At 39.5% G+C, this 18,441-nt stretch overlaps 1 protein-coding gene and 2 long non-coding RNA genes across 8 annotated transcripts in view; 1 reads left to right on the plus strand and 2 right to left on the minus strand.

Moving 5' to 3' along the window:
* Positions 1–18,441, minus strand: part of LOC144588547 (uncharacterized) — a 246,449-nt gene that overhangs the window by 57,400 nt on the left and 170,608 nt on the right. The window lies entirely within an intron of this gene.
* The window catches only part of LDLRAD4 (low density lipoprotein receptor class A domain containing 4), a 348,064-nt gene that overhangs the window by 44,546 nt on the left and 285,077 nt on the right, over positions 1–18,441 (minus strand). The gene's annotated exons all lie outside the window — the stretch shown is intronic.
* LOC140706899 (uncharacterized) lies at positions 11,384–16,018 on the plus strand. The gene is made up of 2 exons (XR_012086816.2): positions 11,384–11,648; positions 15,364–16,018. It is a non-coding gene; the product is annotated as an uncharacterized LOC140706899 (long non-coding RNA).

An 18,441-nucleotide genomic window follows, 5' to 3' on the forward strand; every position in this document is an offset into this window, starting at 1 on the left:
TGTTTGCACCACTGACCTTATGCAATCATGTAAAGCAACAGGGTCTGTCCTTGAATATGAATTTTCAATCAAGGGGCAAAAAACAGTTCTACATATCAAGGGAAGAATGCATCCTTGCACTATGGAATCATCAATAAATGTCTGAAACACTGGCTTAAACAAAAGTAACGGTAGTACTATCTAGAGACCGAAGTCATTTAATAAATCTGCTTGGCTTGACAAAATTGTGCTGTACTCTTAACCAATGCTTAAAACAAAGTTTGAGCAAAGCACAGATAACTTGGATGGCACTCTGCCCAGTTTATGGTCAAAATTAAATCCAAATCCCAGAAGTAAAACACAACATTTCGGCTGAAACATAAGATTAATGCTCATTGCTAAGAATGCCTAGAATGCTATTCCTTTGTATGTTATGTAGGAAAGATTACTAAGGGAAGTTAATATTTCAGGTAAATGTTAAAATCTCAGTTTGGGATCATTGTAAACAAGAGTAAAAGCTCTGCTACATATCTATATGTAAACTAGGGTTGTGGGGACATATGACTACATGTGGCATGGTACAGTATTTGGTTTGGCATTATACTATGTTCACATAATCATAGAATCAAAAATAATTGAGCTGGAATGAGCCTATAAGGGCACTGAGTCCAACCCCCTGCTCAATACAAAAATCCAAATCAAAGTATATCTGACAGATGGTTCTCTAATTTCCTCTTCAATTCCTCCAGTGTTGAGTTGCTCACCACCTCTTGAGATAATTGGTTCCATTGCCATACTCCTCTAACTGTTAAGAGGTTTTTCCTGATATTCAGCCAAATTTTGGCTTCCTCTAACATGAGTTCATTATTACATGTCCTACACTCTGGGACAATCAAGAACAGATCTTGACCCTCCTCTGTATAACCTTTCAAGTACTGTATCTGAAAAGTGCTATCACATCTCTCCTCAGTCTTCTTTTCTCAAGGTTAGAATGCCCAGTTCTTTCAGTCTTTCCTCATATGGCTTGGTTTCATGTCCCCTGATAATTCTTACTGCCTGCTTATGAAATTATTCTAGTTTGTCAGCATCTTTCTTAAGAACTGGCTACAATATTCAATATGACCAATGCCAAACAGAGGGGAACTAGTACTTCACAGGATTTTGAGACTATACTTTTGAGCTATTGATAAGAACTCTCTGAGAAAGGCTTTGTAAACAGGTATCCACCTGACAGTTGTCCTAGACAGCCCACTCCTAGTTATCTCGCAAATCAGACCATCATGGGAGACCTTGTCAAAAGCTTTGCTGAAGTCAAGGTATATTCTGTCTACAACGTTCCCATTGTCTAGAGGGAGTTTACCTGATCAAAAAATGCGATAAGATTAACCTGGCAGGATTTGTTATTGACAAAGCCATGTTGGCTTCTAGTTATTACTGCATTGTTTTCAAGGTGCTTTACAGAGTGACCACTTTATAATCGGCTCTAGAATTTTTCCTGGATTGATGTCAGGCTGATTGGTCTGTAGTTCCCAGGTTTCCCCCTTTTTTACTCTTTTTGAAGATAAGGACAACATCCCTATGTGTCTCTTTACCGTGGTGCTTCCTCCACTATGTTTATTCTCTCCTCAGTGTTTTCCTTCTTTGTTTTCTCTTGCTATTCTTTCACCTCCTCTTGGCTGCTGCTGCTGCTCAAGAGTCCTGTCTATGTACTCTCCATCTTCTCTTATAGCCTTAAGTGTGGCCACTTACTGCTTCAGTTCTTTCATTTTTTTCTTCCAACTGTGCTACCAGTTTGCACATATGTATGATGTGTTGTTCAGGCACAAAGACAAACATTACACACACTTTGCAGGTCACTACCACAGAAATGTTTCTTCCATAATCCCTATTATCTTTTTTACTTTCTTCTGTTTGTCTTTGAGTGCCCTTTCCTTTGTCTTGTCTGCCATGAAGATTGCTGGGAAAGTCTACTAATATACTGTATAACTACTGTATATCCAAAAACCAAAAAATTTGTTAGGGGCTTTCCCCTTGCATCCCACCCACCCCCACCCCGTCAAATTCATGTTAGCTCTCCTTGGTTGCTTGCTCCCTGGGGTGTGTCTCAGTTTTATTCCTCTGTTGTGCTCTGAATAGTCAGCAAACAGAAACACAGCAGCAGTTTGGACAAAGAAAGCAGCCTCAGACTATTTACTTATGTTGTGATATTAAGGGAGAAGATATGAGTTTGTTAACCAGAGAAGCATCTCCTTGAGAGCAGTTTCTAAGCATTCTATTCTCTAATGAAAGAACTGGAGCAGAATGCCTCTTTGCTAATGCTATAGTTCAGTCATTAAAAATGTGCATTTGTGATTTTTAAAACAGCTGGAGGCAAAAACAAACAAAAAACCAAGGAAACATTGCTCCAATTTCCATTTAATGTTTCTAGGGTAGCCTCTGTAACCATCCTAACTATAAATAATAGTATTTGTACCTGGAAATGCAGAAAATGACTTGTGCAGCCACTGTGTAACTGAACCGATACTGCCATGAGTGCCTAGATTCATCTTCATTGGTATTGCAAATTACAAAGAGCCTTCATATTCCCTAAACTTCAAATTAAACATTTTTCTTCCAATCTAATCAACTCACCATGAACTCTTGCAGTTTGTATTGAAGAGGTGCTCTACTTTCATTTAGTAGTTATGCTCTTGCAAATGTATCTTCATTATTAAGAATATTTCTTAAGAAACCTGAATCAAGGCAGCATTTTTAAAAAGTTGGTTCACGTGAAGTGTTACAAAAGAGAGGTAAGTTAGAAAGCTTTAAATTAAAAAAAATACTAAGAGAGCAAATCACCTTTGGAGGTCTGCCACTCAAAGAAACAAAGACGCCAACTTTCTTTTGCCTTTCCTAAGAGTAATATCTAGAGATACAACAACTAACCTAAACTAAGATAGCATTACTAGTAGTAAATTGCTCTGAATTATTCTTAAACATTTTCTCCTTTCTGCAACAGCAACCTCATTAACACTGTGCACAGCATGAAAATGCTTGAAGACTGTCCCGAACCATACTAAGAACCTACCTACAAGCCACATGCCACTGATTCATTCTGTAAATATCCTTAACTCAAATCCACAACTTAACTTGAAAAAGTCTATATAATTATCAGATTCTAAATTACAGCTTTTTATATGATTAAATATATACAATTCTATATTATAAAATTCTAAGTTGTTAACTACCGTATTTTTCGCTCTATAAGACGCACCTTTCCATAAGACGCACCGATTTTTTAGGAGAAGAAAACAGGAAAATATAATCTGTTTTCTTCGCTCCATAAGATGCACAGACTTTCCACCCCCCTGTTTTGTGGGAAAAAAGTGAGTCTTATGGTGCAAAAAATACAGTACTTTATAAGCTATCCACATTTACTTGTAATAATAATCACTGCATTGCATAAAGTTATGTCACAAAGCACTATGAGCAAATCTTCAGCATTCGCACCTTGTCAATTACACAACAGGGCAGACAAGGCATAACACAAGACAGCATTTGAGCCATGTAACATTCCTCCGTAAAGTGGAGGCCATGCTCCTGTAACTGTAAAAGTAACTACACATTACAATTGCTCTGCAGAAGAAGTTACATTATCCCTTTTTAAATTACAGTTATAATATAATGTAGTTAAGCCTTTGTTATTGGGAAAAGGAATTAAGTAGTTGTTGGTGATCAGTTACTTCTAAAATCTGCAACAGAGTCACCTTCACTATTAAAAAAAATCCACTCTAATGCCCAAATACTGTACAGTTAACTCTTCTTCAAATCTTCAAACAATCCTAAAGAGCAGCTGGATTACAACAAACTTTAGCAAGAGCTGCCAAATTACATAGTTCTCATGACACTTATGAAAAAAAGGTCAAAATATCTGCACCAACACCAACAGTACAAAATAGCAATTTTTATATATATAAATAGGTGGAGCTAGGCTCAGAATCGACAGCCGGGTGCATTGTCTGACAGAAAACGGTGAGCCCACACAATCCATCTCCAAATGTGCCACAAAAGGAAAGAGGAACCAAAAAGGCATACGAGCAGATGGATGCAAACAAACAGCTGAACTGACGAAGCCTCACCACATAGCTAGTTAAATATATGTAGCATTTTGCACAACATTTAGATTTTACTGCTGACAAACGCTAGGGCATAGCAGTTAATGACTATTCCAAGATCAATTGTGGTGGGATTCATAAACAGAAAGGACAAGTAATACTGTAACAGGTCTCTGAACAGAAAGAGGGTGTTTTTCTTTCACCACTGGTCCTGCTGCTTCCTGACAATGGTCACATTTGAAAATTTCAGTAAGGCAAGGTTTTCAAAATGACAAAGGCTTGACAAAAATAGAACACCTATGTGTTTGCAACATGTTCAGAACAAAATAGAAGACTCTACCCTGGATCTGAATAATCATGAGAATGAAAAAGTCAGGTGTAAAGGAGTTTGTGCTAAAATCTCTGAATGTCCAAGCAAGAATCAAAAGCAAAAGTACTATGCCAAACCACAGCGAGCTAGTTCAGTGGCCAGACAGAAAGGTTCTGCTGCTCTTCTGAGCCTCTGATTAGTCAGGGCATTCCGTATGACTAAGGCTATCAATCTTGCCTTCCTTCCTGTTGCTTCTCCTCCTTCCATTGTTTCTTGTGAACAGAGATGGCCTCTGCCCACTGAGATCATCCTGTGTCTTTAAAAAGGTAGAAATACTTTGAACCTGATCATTATGATAGGGGATGAATTTTACAGATACTGTATAAGACTATGAGACTAAGTAGGTACCTAGCAGCAAATGCCACTTCGTGGGCTAGTTGTCATTGAGGGACTTGACATGAAGGGGTTAGATAGGGGAAATCTGCACTGGCTGGAGAAGTGTCTCAATTACCCTAATATACCAGTGCCTCCTAAAACAACCTGTCTGCAGCATAGAATTTGAATCCCTGTGTGGCTGAACAGGAATCACTCACTACTCTCAATATGCAACTACAATGAAGGAATGTGTTCAGTATCTTTGAATCGAATACTCATCCTCCAAAAGTTAAAAGCTTTGTAGGCAAGAGCATTTACTTAATAAGGAAGTCAATGTTTGCTAAATTGCACAGACAATTAGTATGTGGCATTGCAGAGCACACTTCTATTTCATAGCTCCTTCTCTTTTGGATAGTTCTGGCTGTTGCAAAGAAATGTTTCTTTGATTCTTAAATAATCCTAACTGCAATACTATACCATCACAAAAATCTTTTATAGGAACCACAAAGCCTGGACACACATAAAATTTAAGCCTGGACACACATAAAATTTAGAATTGCACTATGATAATGCTCCATGAGTGAGTGTGTGCCTTGCCTGTGTAAACTGCATGCAGATTATACAAACATACATGGATTCAAATAATGAATATTAACTGAAGCATTCAGGCTGTGCAGAATATTATGCACAGGTGCAATATAATCTGATGATTGAACACCCTTGATGAAAAAAAAAAGGTCACACTGAATGTTTCCAGGCAGACAGTCATAGGGTAAAAGACAAGATCATGGTCAATGGAAGTTTGACTGAGACTATAAAAGAAATTTGCTGAAAGAGATGAACAAAAGTTTAACTAGAGAGAGACTCAAACAGATAGACGAGGGAAGGATGAAGACATTTAATCACATTTAATAGTAGCAATCATATGCTATAAAATTGGTATCTACCTATGGCAAGCCTTTCCAGAATTTCCTAAGTACAGAATACTCAGAAGTGGTTGGCTCTTCTCCCAACAGGCACAGTGAGGAATTGAACTCCCAACCCCTAGTTCCACAACCAGATACCTAACTCACTAAGCTATTCAGCTCAAAAGAAAAAAAACAGTAGGTTGCATCCAGACTTAAGGTCAAAATGCACATTAAAGGGAAAGGGTTTTTGTTATTTTACAATGTTTTCTGTCCAAACACCTAATTCTTCAGAGAAATCAAACATATAAATAAAGTCTGTGTTTTTATCCCAAATGACTAATCACAAAACAAAAACAAGGTAATTTGCAAAATGCAAGTTGGGAGAAGCTTGTGTTAGAATAAGTGATGCCTTATACCTGTTAAAGGAATTCTGCTCCTAACAACATACTCAATGTACTGTCTAACTTCTGCCCTCAATTGTACTTACAGTGGTTTCATTAACAACTATGGAACTTAAGATAATCATAACTACATTATTTATTTATTGAACTAAATAACCCCATTTTTCTCTTTAAAAAGGACCCGAGGTGGCTTACATAATCAAAAGACAACATTTAAAATATAAAAACAGTATGTATACAAATATTTTTTAAAAAATCAAACAAATCCCACACTAAAAATGGTAAACAACATAAAAAACAGGTTCAAAGCAACAATGGATAATGCTTCATTTCATCACCAACGGACTAATTTTAATGAATCTGCTCTAAAAGGCTAGGATCCAAATCAGAGCACAAGTTTAAATTTCATGGTGAAAGTAACGAACAGAGCAAACGGCTAAGCATGAAACAGGAAGGAGAGTAAACAGGCTGGAAACAGAGTCTGGAAAAGTTGCTTTTTTGGGTTACAGCAACCAAACTTACCCAGTCAGAATTGGTAATCGTCATTCTTATTTATTTATTTATTTAACTTATATGCCGCCCACACTACCCGAAGGTCTCTGGCGGCTTACAACATTTAAAATACTTTTCAAGCTTTGCCATGCAGGAACTTGAGCACATAGTGGTGAAAAGACATAGTTCTGAACTTTTTGAAGCATTTCTCTCCAGAAACAGCACCAGCATAAAGCTACCCCAGCTGACACTGAAATGTGGAAAAAACAGCCCATCTTTTCATGAAATATGCAAGCCCTGTTACTGAAATCTAGGAAGAAGTTGGGTGCTAGAAGCAAGGATAGAAATATTGGTTAGTACAGGGAAGAAGCAAAACGATGACCTCCTATGGTGACATCATTAGGCATGCTAGTACAGTACCACCCATCTATCTATATGTGTAAGTTTGACTGACATATACAGTACTGTACTGGTATTGCAGCATGCTGGGGAAAGCTTTGAATAGTTCCTTTTTTAGGACTACAACTGCCATAACACCTCAGCCATCTGCTCAGTGACTGTGTTGACTAGGAGGTCCTGAGACTTGTAGTCCAAAAAAGTAACTTTCCCAGACTCTGATATTGGGCTATCCAACAGGCTCTTCTCATTTTCCTATCTCTGCTACAGAGTAACAGCCCTATAATACTGTAGATCTTTCTGTTCTTTTCTTTCTTGCAGAACTGCAGGTATTCTACATATCTTTTCACCTGAAGGCCTTCTAAAAGCATCACATGTGCCAGAGAATATCCCTGCCTTTTAAAATGTATTCATAGAAGGAAGGAGGATATGAGGTGATAAGCACTAAGTTCCTAATATTCATCTTGGAGCTTCTATTTGCAAAGTTTGTTCCTTCTCTAATAATTCAGCATTCCAGAACCAATCATATAATTAACTGTACCTTTTTAGTGGAAGAAGTTCCATATGGCATGTATACTTTTCATATAAATTATACAACAAAAGGATATAATATATGTTTCTTATATATTAAAATATATTATCTGATATTCTAACATAAGATAAATGCACTCATATTTTTAGCCACTTACTCCTACTGTCAGCTTCCCCCACCATCAATCTCCTATTGACAGACAAATCTCAGACAAACCCTGAAAAATTAAAGCCTGTTCCAGACATGTCTAGACTTCAATTCTGCAAAGCAAGGCATTCTTGAACTCTCCAACCTTTATGAGAGGTGAGCAGCTCAGACAGACTAAACTAACCCACCAGCAGCTAATGCCCTGAACACCTTAAAATGCAAATAGTTTTAATCTCATTAAAAGTGACGCAACTAGGAGGAGGAGGGAGAGATGAAAGGGAAAGAGGCCAAAGATAAACACAGAGAAGGCAAGCAGTCTTTCTCAATCAGTCAAAAAACGTATAATATTTCTGTGACTCTAACCTATGCTTTCACTATGGGGAAACCCAGGAAAGGTAGCTTTGTACAGTATTGATTAGAAAAAGCATAATTATGCTGACCAAAACAATCTCAAATAATTTGTCATATAATTAAAATAAGATACAGCAGATGACAAATACAAAATAAGAAGGCTGTGCCAAAAGGCTTTTTTTCTGACATGACACCAATTAAATCTATATACAGTAAATCTATATATGCCGGGTAGGTGAACCATGGAAGGCAGCCCATCTCGGAGAAGGAAAACTCCGATTTCAAACCTCCACTGCCTTGTGGCTATATCCACCGATGGAAAAGGCTTCAGGAGTTAACCTCGAGGCAAAATCCGGAGCTGGAGTCCCGAAGGCAGCTCGTGTCGTTCTGCCAACTCCTGCGACGTTGCTGGAACCAGTCGTATTGGCTCTTGCCTTTCCATTGGACCATTTCAGCAACGTGGAGAGGGGGGATTTGCTGCTTGGGTAACAGCCTATCCTCCATATTACCTTACCCGGGCTTCATGCTCTGGAGAGGACACTCCTCGATTCAGAGCATGTTACCATAGTCTCTCGAGACTGAAGGATGCCTATGAGTCAGACAAGGAAGACAACCAAGAAAATGTAGACTGAAAACTAATAAGTTACTGAAACATTCCATTGCCTCATCTCAAAAGTTTACCTGTGAGACGGCACATTCTCATAGGTTTCTATATACTATCCTGTCCAGAGAATGTTTTCTGAATCACAGTCCTGGAAACTCATAACAGTGCAGCCTTAAAGGTGTTACCCAAGATTTCTTTTAGTGCTGCTGAGGATTCCAGAACGTGTCTTCTCAAATTATGTGTGGCTACAAGACTTTCTGCTCAGAGGGTCATAAACATGCTTGCCCAGTTATGAGCTTAAAAAAATTCTGATGTGGATATTTGCTGCACCTATTGATGAGATGCAGAATTTTCCTCTCTCCTTGCACTAGGCTATAGGACACCACTCCGTCTTGCTGAGTTCAGACACACACCTCATAGCTTCTGAGAGCTTCCAAAGCACAGACTGTTGTCAGAAACAAGACCTCTTCAAATCAGGAAAGGGACAGTGGCAGCGGTATTTACAGATTTTAGATTGTTTCCATGGCCTGCCGATTTTTATAGATGGCTGCCATGGCTACATTTGGTGTTAGCTTAGGAAGACGATGAAGATGAGAATGACAACAGTAACTACAACAAAATTTAAGAACAATGCTGATGCTGATGGGATGATATATGTTAAATAACAACACTCTTTTCTCAGGCCATGTTGCATTTCATCTATTCTATTTCAGCCAGGAATTTATTTAATATTGGCTGAAATCTTGTTGTGCAACTTTATGCTACATGCAATTGAAAATGTCATCAGATGCAGAGGCTTCTCATAAATTAAAATTTTCTAATCCCCCTTTCTCATGCTCTGAAGCTCTGTTGGGATCCCTTTTGTTGTAGGGAAGCCGCAGCAGGCCATGGGAATGGGTGTGGGGAGTCTTTAATTTCTGGTAAAACCATCCCACCAGCAGCAACTTTCAGAAATTATAGACATTCCCCCGATGTCCTGTGCCCCACAATGGTTTCCTAAGAAACCTCAGAACCTTGGGGGGAGGGGACAGAATAAGAAATATTTATTTCCAACCCCCCCCCCCACTGCATCTGATAACATCAGCAGCATAAAGTTGCACAATAGGGTTTCAGCTGCTTCTTTTCAAGAGCAGAATCACTTAATAGGTAAAGGTAATAGGTATAGGTTCCCCTTGACAATTTGTCCAGTCGTGTCCGACTCTAGGGGGCGGTGCTCATCCGTTTCCAACCCACTGAGCTAGTGTTTGTCCGAAGACAAACTTCTGTGGTCACGTGGCCAGCGCGACTAGACACGGAATGCCGTTACCTTCCCACCATGGTGGTACCTATTTATCTACTCACATTTTGCATGCTTTTGAACCGCTAGGTTGGCAGGAACTGGGATAAGCGACAGGGGCTCACTCTGTCACATGGATTCGATCTTACAACTACAGGTCTTCTGACCTTGCAGCACAGAGGCTTCTGCAGTTTAACCCACAGCGCCGCCACATCCCTTTTCACTTAATAAGAATTAGTTAAATAATAGTGATTAACTTACAATTCTGTTCTACTCCCAAAAAGCACTCTTGACATGCCAGGATCCTAATTCATTTTTAAATGTTCTGAAACTCTCCAATGGTTTTTGTAAGACAAGTACAGTAGAGGAAAAATGACAGAATGGGATAGTGAAACAATGCCATAGTAAATCTAATTGATTTTTCATGCCCACATTCTCAAGGGAACGGAGCCTGCAGATTTACAGCCGTGTGACTTATCTATAAGATCACTTCTCTGCTATCATGCATACATGAGGTACTGCTGGTAATAGATATAAGCAACCAAAAAAGGAAATTGGTAATAAACAAATGTATGAGCTTTAAATAAATCAGTACTTACTGGAGATACCAAGGAGATATAGGTCTAAGCAATTGGCAAATTGAAGATGGATTATCAAAGCTGGTGGTATAGAGCCTTCAGCTCTTTACAAAGGCAAAAGTAAGGAGCACCTTGTGTATTTGATTTAAAAAAATAATGTTGAATTGTTAACAGTATGCAATGTGTCCATATTGGTTTGAATGGCACTAAAGAGACCAATGAGAAGAAATTGCTTTAATCAAGGATTTATTCACATTCAGTGAGAAAGCTAGAAGGGCTGGGGGAGAGGCTTGAAGAGTTGCTGTGACCTGTTGGCCCTTTGCGTACTTCTGGTGTAGTTAATACTACAGAACAATGGCCTCACTCAATATACCTGTGTTCTTATGCTCACAGTACTCACATTTCAGAACACATGAAAGGAGGACTGAATGGGGACCATGGGAAACATGAACAGATCTCTCTCACACGCATACACCCAAACTGGCCCACTGTGCTGCAGGTATGCCCATCTATGCATGTAGGCAGGGGAAACTCCCTATTTTGTCTACAGGAATCTGCCGCGCACTCTTGATGGACTTGTTATGAGTAACAGAGTGTGACTGTGTGTGTGTGTGTGTGTGTGTGTGTGTGTGTGTGTGCGCGCGCGCGCGTGCGTGCGTGCGTGCGTGTGTTCCAGAAAGACCAGCACCCCAGACCTGAGAAGACGATGGAGAAATCGCAAGGGAAGATGGGATAGTGTGCCTAATACAGAGCTTCAAAAGAAGATGCAAGTTGCAGAGACAGTTTCGCTATTAATAAGAGGTCGCTGTGTGGGCAAAGGTTTGGATTTTTGCAGTTGTTGTGCCCAGACAAGAGGGAAGTGAACTGGAACAAGGAGTCCAAATATAACTAAAACTGGAGAAAGCAATCTTAAGAAAGAGGAAGCAGCCTAGCTGAAGCCAAGTCTGTGGCAGATGGAACAAACTATACACGTGAAAGGAAGCATTCCTGCATGACAACAGATTGTATCTGCCCTAGGAAGCCAGGGTCTGCCTCCCCGTGTGCTTGTGCCAGCCCAAGTTTAGCCCATTAACACAGCCCACAAGGAAAAGACCTATAAGAAGGATGACCCAGGAAGAAACAGGTGGGCTTCGGAACAGTGCTGGAACGACCCCCATCACCCTTTCTGAGGATTGATCACCCTCAGAGAAGGGCCTTCTGGATGAGTGAGTATCTTGTGTGAATGGGAAGTATGAAAGAGAGGCCTCTTGGTATCTTTTGTCTTATATTCTATGTCTCATCAATAAATGTTACATGAATAGTGCTTAACCCAAAATTGTTGGTGTGTGGTCTTCTTGACAGTAGTCTGACTAGGTTCTCTCTCTCCTCTCATGGTTCCTCTCCCCAGGATATAAAGAACAAGAACCCACTTGGGGGTAACAGACTCTCCTTACATAGAGGGTTTGACTCCAGTGTTTTACAGTTGGTCAGCACTCTGCATCAAATACTAGCTACCCATGCTCTGGTTGACAGTCCTTGTGGTTTTCTGCAGATAGTTCAAATGGCTCAACATATGTGGCACAGCTAGTACTGCATCATATCTTCCAATCTGCGGCTGACAGAAAGAGAGTAAGACCATGTAGAGTTCTTTCACTTTCTTCTTGTGACCGATGTGGGTAGTTTAGACTAGTGGTTCTCAAACTGGGGTCTCCAGTTTTTTTGGACTGCAATTCTCAGAAGCCTTAATCACTTGCTGTGCTGGCCAGAATTTCTGGGAGTTGAAGTCCAAGAACATCTAGGAACCCAAGTCTGAGAACCACTGGTTTAGACATCTCACAGAAGGCAACCAAAATATTTGAAACATAAAATAACAAATCCTTCCCTGAAACAGGAAGTATGTTGTTGAGATACTTCCTGTTGTATAGCATTTCCATCAGTGAGAATACTAATGACTAGAAAGACGCTTAACAAAAAAAATTACTATTGTCATCTCTTCACTTACCCTTGAGATGTCAGCTGAACAAATAATTTAGCTTCTTGACTTTGTAACTTGCTCACATTTCTTTTACTATATATATTAATTAGGAAAAATACAAAACTACAGCTGATTACACATACATCTGCATGCCTGTTCAATGAAAATGAATGCTTATATTTTTTCTTTTTTATTAAGTAGGATTCCAGATAAGAAAATATATTGGTTTTAATATGATCCTTGTCTGCTCCTCTTCATGTGACCCAGAGCTGTCCCATAATTAAGACTGTGTGTTATGTCCCACCAAATCAGAACTGAATTTTAGCAACTCTAACAGGACTTTCAAGATAAGTGAGATATTTCAGGAGTGGTAGCCCCCCCCATGTCAGTTTCCATGGTCAAGCAGAGATCTGAATACGGATCTGAGTACTTGCCTGTTGCTCTATCCACTGCAGCACACTGAGTGGACTATAGATAGTAAATGTTTCATAGTAAATGTTTCATGGACTTTCATAAGGGAGACAGATTTGTGTTACAAGTTTTGTTTTATACTGTAAATATAGAGTTATCTATTATCTGTCTACTCCAAGTTTTTGAGGTCATCAGCTAGAAGCCTGCTTTACATAACAAATATCACAATAACATATTTTTTTTACTAAAAATGCTCCTTGTATAGACACATGCATGTCATTTACTCTGTACATTTCATGGAGATTGACAATTCAGTTAGCTAACAATTTAAACTCTAGGATTAATTAATATTTTGTGGCTATAATCTCAATAAACAATCATCCTCTAGGAGAGATTAGATCTTCCAATGCGTTCTGACAGCTTCCAGTGCAGGGTACAGGTAGATGGATACTCTCATCAACTTCTTATATGATCAAAGAAGGAATGTGATTTGTGATAGTGGCCCACCTGGGGACTCATCCCTTGGTGTCAGGAAGATGCACTACGCCTCTCCCCTCATTAAACCAAGCATTCTGCATGTATGCACTAGTATGACTAAGAAACAGATTTAACACAGAGAGAGAGAGACAGACAGACAGCAGGCAGGATCCAACAGCAGGGTTCAGCTGGCAGAACAAAAGAATTCAACTGAACAGGGAGGAAAGAAGCCTTCTCCCGCTGCAGCATTCCTTCTTTGTTCCCAAAACAGTCTCTGGAGGGTTAGGAACCTGTCCAGAGTTGGGGGTTTTTTTGGGTGGCCAACACTGGATTTAGTCCAGTAGTCCTATTCGTGTTCACATTTTTAGGCGTGGAGGGCAGAACCATCATATGATCAAGAACAGGACAGCCAGTAGCAAAAAAATAAAGAACCATCTTCCAAATTTGCCATTCAGGATGTTTCTGGGGTACAAATCTGCATATCTAGCTTGTGACCAGAGTAGATGACATACTCCTTTAAATTTGGTGGTAGGCACTCAACCTTGACTCAGGAGTCTCCCCAGAAAATCTGCCTTCTCAAGCAAAGGCAAGATTAAGGTCAAACTAAGCACTAATATATTATGCTGTATAATTTATTTCAGTAGCCTTGCGATATAGATTTGCAATTAATATATATTGTACTAGTATTAAGCGTTGCTAATTTATTTATAAGCAAGGCTCATGGCATTGCCATTAAGTATTAATTCAATTTACACACAACAAAAGCTGCCTACAGGAAAAACTATAGCATATATGTGGTATAATACAACAAATCTCAGACACAGTTTCCAATCCATCACAATGCCCATCATTATTTATTCTCCAGGAAATGTGCACATATAATGATCAGTAAGTTATTGTACAAAACTAGGATACTGTTTGGCATGTATTTTTTATAAACTGCTCCCAAACCCCACAGAATTAAAGAATCCAGTCGTGAAGGGGTCTCTAGTGGAAAAAAATTAGATCTACTGAAGAAAAGAAAAAAATAGGGTGGATTGATAGTGAGCCCAAATAATGTACTAGTAAATATTGAAATGCAGAGGTTCGTCATGATAGTCTACATAACCACACCCATCTGAAGAGTCCCAAAATGAAGAAAAGCTCTATTGTCCATATCTATATATAGCTGTATCATGTGTATGGATAGGTCCACGGAGATCCAAGATGACTTTTCTCCGCTGAGAAAAGAGGGACTGTATATTGGTATGTCTCATGAAGAAGCTGCAAACTCCAAATTGCTGCCAGTTTAGTTTCAAGAGCAATGGGCATCACATTTGGCCCAATTTTTGTACATTTGGCCAAAACCCCAAATTGTACACCACCTTTGCCTGGCTAAGAGCTCTAAAGCTTACTTTTTTGTAACTTATTGGTGATTCAATAAAGGTATCACCAAAGTAGAAGTTGCATTATATGTGTACAGGTGTGTCTCACACCTATATGCAATACACAATGTATTATCATGAAAAAATCTATTCCCATTCCAGCTACTTTGAGGACTGCCACTAAAGCTCAGATTGAACAAGGAAGATTGAGGGAGGGAGGTGATTATCTCCTTGTCCCTGTTAATCAAAATGTACAACCATGTTGATTCAATGAGCTCCAGCTCCAACTACACCAATCCAAAACCCTTAAAGAAACTTCCCCTGCAAGCTGGCAATTAGTTCAAGTCCCTGCGCCTTACAACATGCTCGTAAGATGTGGGACTGTGTGTACAACAAGTTGTAGACTTAAACGAAAACTGAACTTCTGACATTTCTATGCAGAAATATGTAATTGCATTCCACTTGCTGACCTTTGTAATCTGTACGTTTTCAGTGTTTCCAACTCAAACAAAATGATACCCAGTGGAAAAGCATTAAACCTCCATGGCTCTCAATACATAAAACAATTCTAGCCAAAGTAAGGAACTGAAATGGAAAATACTGAAGGATTGTCCCGTTGTTTTTGCCCGTTCCCTGTCAAAAAAAATGTGTGCAATTTTAAGTGCAGAAATATAATAAAAAATATTGATTGTTTCTACTTTCTGTTCTTCAAAGGACTCTCCCTTCGGGAAAGGGGGCACATGAGGATGAGCAAGTATCTATGCGAACTACAAGTCTGTTTTGTTCCACCAACAAAGAGACAAAGAGAAGAATAAGTCTCTCATTGCAACAAGGTCAGTTTATGCCATGGGACTGATATCTGGCATGGGCATGACCCAGCTGTGCAGATTTTTTTTTTGCCAAAAACCTTCCCACCCCAAGCCCCTTATGCCAATGTCATGACTGAGCTATTACAAGCACGAGGTTTTTTCCCAGTGTGTAATAAATTCTTGCAACAGGCTGTTGTGAGACTGCAAATGAGCAATCCCACTTTGTGCCACACCACCTGGACAATTGCTGGAATAAGAAGAGTTCCTGCTCTCAAACTGGCACCAGCTGAGTGACTGATGCATCCTAGAATGTATGACTGTTCAACTTCAGCTGCTTACAATAATGTCTCTCAGAAGAGGGCATCACATGGGATGAACTGTCTGTGCCTGAGCTCATCACAGCTGACATACTGCACTCTTCGCAATGTGTCCTTTTTCCATGAATAAAGTTGTTATTGGCCTCTCAATTTCCCCATCCCCCCCCCGATAATTGACATACAAATGCTACTGCTTTTAATCTTGGCATTTTAAGAAGAAAATAAAAATAAAAATAAACCTAATCGTTACTATTATCCTCTCTTTTCCAGTCCTCAGATTATCTGAAACACTTTGTAATCCGGATTGACTCTGTGCTCCCCACCTCTCTGTAGTTCAAATTCCATACACTCTCACATGAATAAGGATTATCCTTATTTATCTGAATTTATGAATGGTCAAAGCTACGACCTGATCTCAGTGCAGGCTCTTTCTTTTTGGTAAGAGGTGGAGATGCCTCACTCTGCATCCCCTCTCACTCACAGACTGCTCCTTCTGACACAAAGATTGTGCACAAACTTGATGGGCGTATCCTGCCGGGGTATCAGTCATCATACCCACTGAAAAGTCCTAGAGGGTTTTTTTTTCCCTGAGAAAGGGCCAGCAGCAAAATCCTACCCCAATATGTGCTGGGATTCCATGAGAACCAGCCTTGGGGGCAGCACCAGTAGTATAGAGCTTAAATTTCTACATCAGAACATTTTATGGACTAAAGGTGCCTGAATGGGATGTTTCCTATGATCCAGGATTATGGCTACTCAGTGCTAAGAATGGGAAACACAGAATGCAACAGCCTACATCGAGAGTGGCTTTATTGGCTGTTCTGAGAGCTGTACTCCAAAATCAACTTTCTTCTTTGTCTGTGTGAGAGCAAAGCCCTCTGAATAGGTTGAAATGCGTTATTTCTTTTACCAAAAGTCATCAGGATCTAACCATAACAACCCACTCATAATAATATTAGTAATTTTTAAATAGTATTTTTTAAAAATTACAGTGATAAGCTCCTTGACGGCCCTAAAGCCCCACAGGATGGTGTAGCAGCTGCAGTATTCATCATTCCTCTCCTTTCCCAAACCCAAGCTCTTAACAATTCTTGCCTAAGAATCTTCCCTGTCCTAAAGAGGCCAGATGCCCTATTTTTTGTAAAACTCCAATTTCAGGTTTTTGGATAAACACCAAACTTGTTGGCCAAATAAGATTTTAATGCTCACTGGAGTTCTGACAAGAATGATCTCAGAAGTAAACCAGTCATGTCAAGAGAAAATTCAATTTTAAAATAATCTGACTCCTTGAGGTTGATAGGAGGGAAACTAGATTGACATACCAAAAATTTAAAAACATGGGCAGTTCAGCTGAAGCCCTTCTGTGCCGAGAGAGTACTAGCTATGTTTGACTCCTGTTGATACTGTCATGTTGTGGAATTACATCTCTTTAGCACAAAAGCCATGTGGCAGCCTAGTAGGAAGTTAAATTTTATTCCAAGTACTTTTTGGGAATCGTGAACAAAACAGCAGGTCTTATGTAACAAAAATGCGACATTTTCTTTCAAGCTGGCTCAATGCAATATGATTTCTTTGGCTTCGCTCCCACTCTTCATTGCACAAATAATCAAGATATACAGTGGAATGTCGGATTTAAGCCAATCAGCATACTGTTTGGCTCTCTTCCTTAGTGTACCCCACTCTGACATATCCCCATTCTCCTTAGCAAGTATTAAGAAGAAATGCAAAGGAGTGGGGAGGGAGCAAGAATGAGACATCACAAAAAGGAAAAAATGGATAACACAAGCAATGTATTTGAGGTGGTAAACCAAGCTAGGATACTGTAAAAGAAAATTTGAACTATGTTAGCCCCCACCCCCCACCCACCCCCGTTTTGCAGGGAGACTGCTGAGAGAGGCTTGGAGGACTGCCATTGTAATGAAAGTAATAAGATGTTCTAGGCAATGTGCCTCTGCTTGGGAAAGGGAGGGAGGGAGCAGGGATTAGATAAAAGAACCAGAAGGACACAGATGTGATGAATGTGCTATCAGGATAGATTCCAAGTCACTACAGCTGCAAAATATTCCCATGTGTTTAAAACATTGAAACTCTGACATTTGTCTGTGTTTGGAAGACCAAGAGCACAAAGTGAAGAAATCAAGAGTCACTATAGTTCAACTGGTACTGTGTACCATTTTCAAAAAAATGAGAGGCAGAGTCTTGTGGACTGGTTACTCTTTTTTTTTTGTTGTTAAGAAAAAAAATTCAGTAAAGATGTTAACTGATTAAAACATTTTCTTTTGCAGTCATTATTCAATCTACTGACTCGGCATGTTATCTTTCATTAAATCCTGTAATTTATTTGTGGGTGTGCATTATGCAGCAGATACCTAAATTAGGATTGGTTCAGACATGCATCTGCTTCACTCCCCCCCTCCACCATTTGACTACGTATTCAAATACTTCATGACTGGCAGCAGCTCAACATGTATGAAACTGGTCCAGACAAGCTTAACTGCAGAAGCAGTGTGCTCTCATCAGAACATACAGTCCTACAGAGAAATCCCTACAGTTCAGCTCTGTAGGATGCTTTGTTCTGTACTAGTTCATTCCAGGCCACAAGACTAGTAAGGGAAGACACAGGATCAATGCTGACAGTTTTATATTGCCCATATTATATGGATTCC

Source organism: Pogona vitticeps, chromosome 4, assembly GCF_051106095.1.
Source record: "Pogona vitticeps strain Pit_001003342236 chromosome 4, PviZW2.1, whole genome shotgun sequence".
In the NCBI taxonomy this organism is placed as follows: domain Eukaryota; kingdom Metazoa; phylum Chordata; class Lepidosauria; order Squamata; family Agamidae; genus Pogona; species Pogona vitticeps.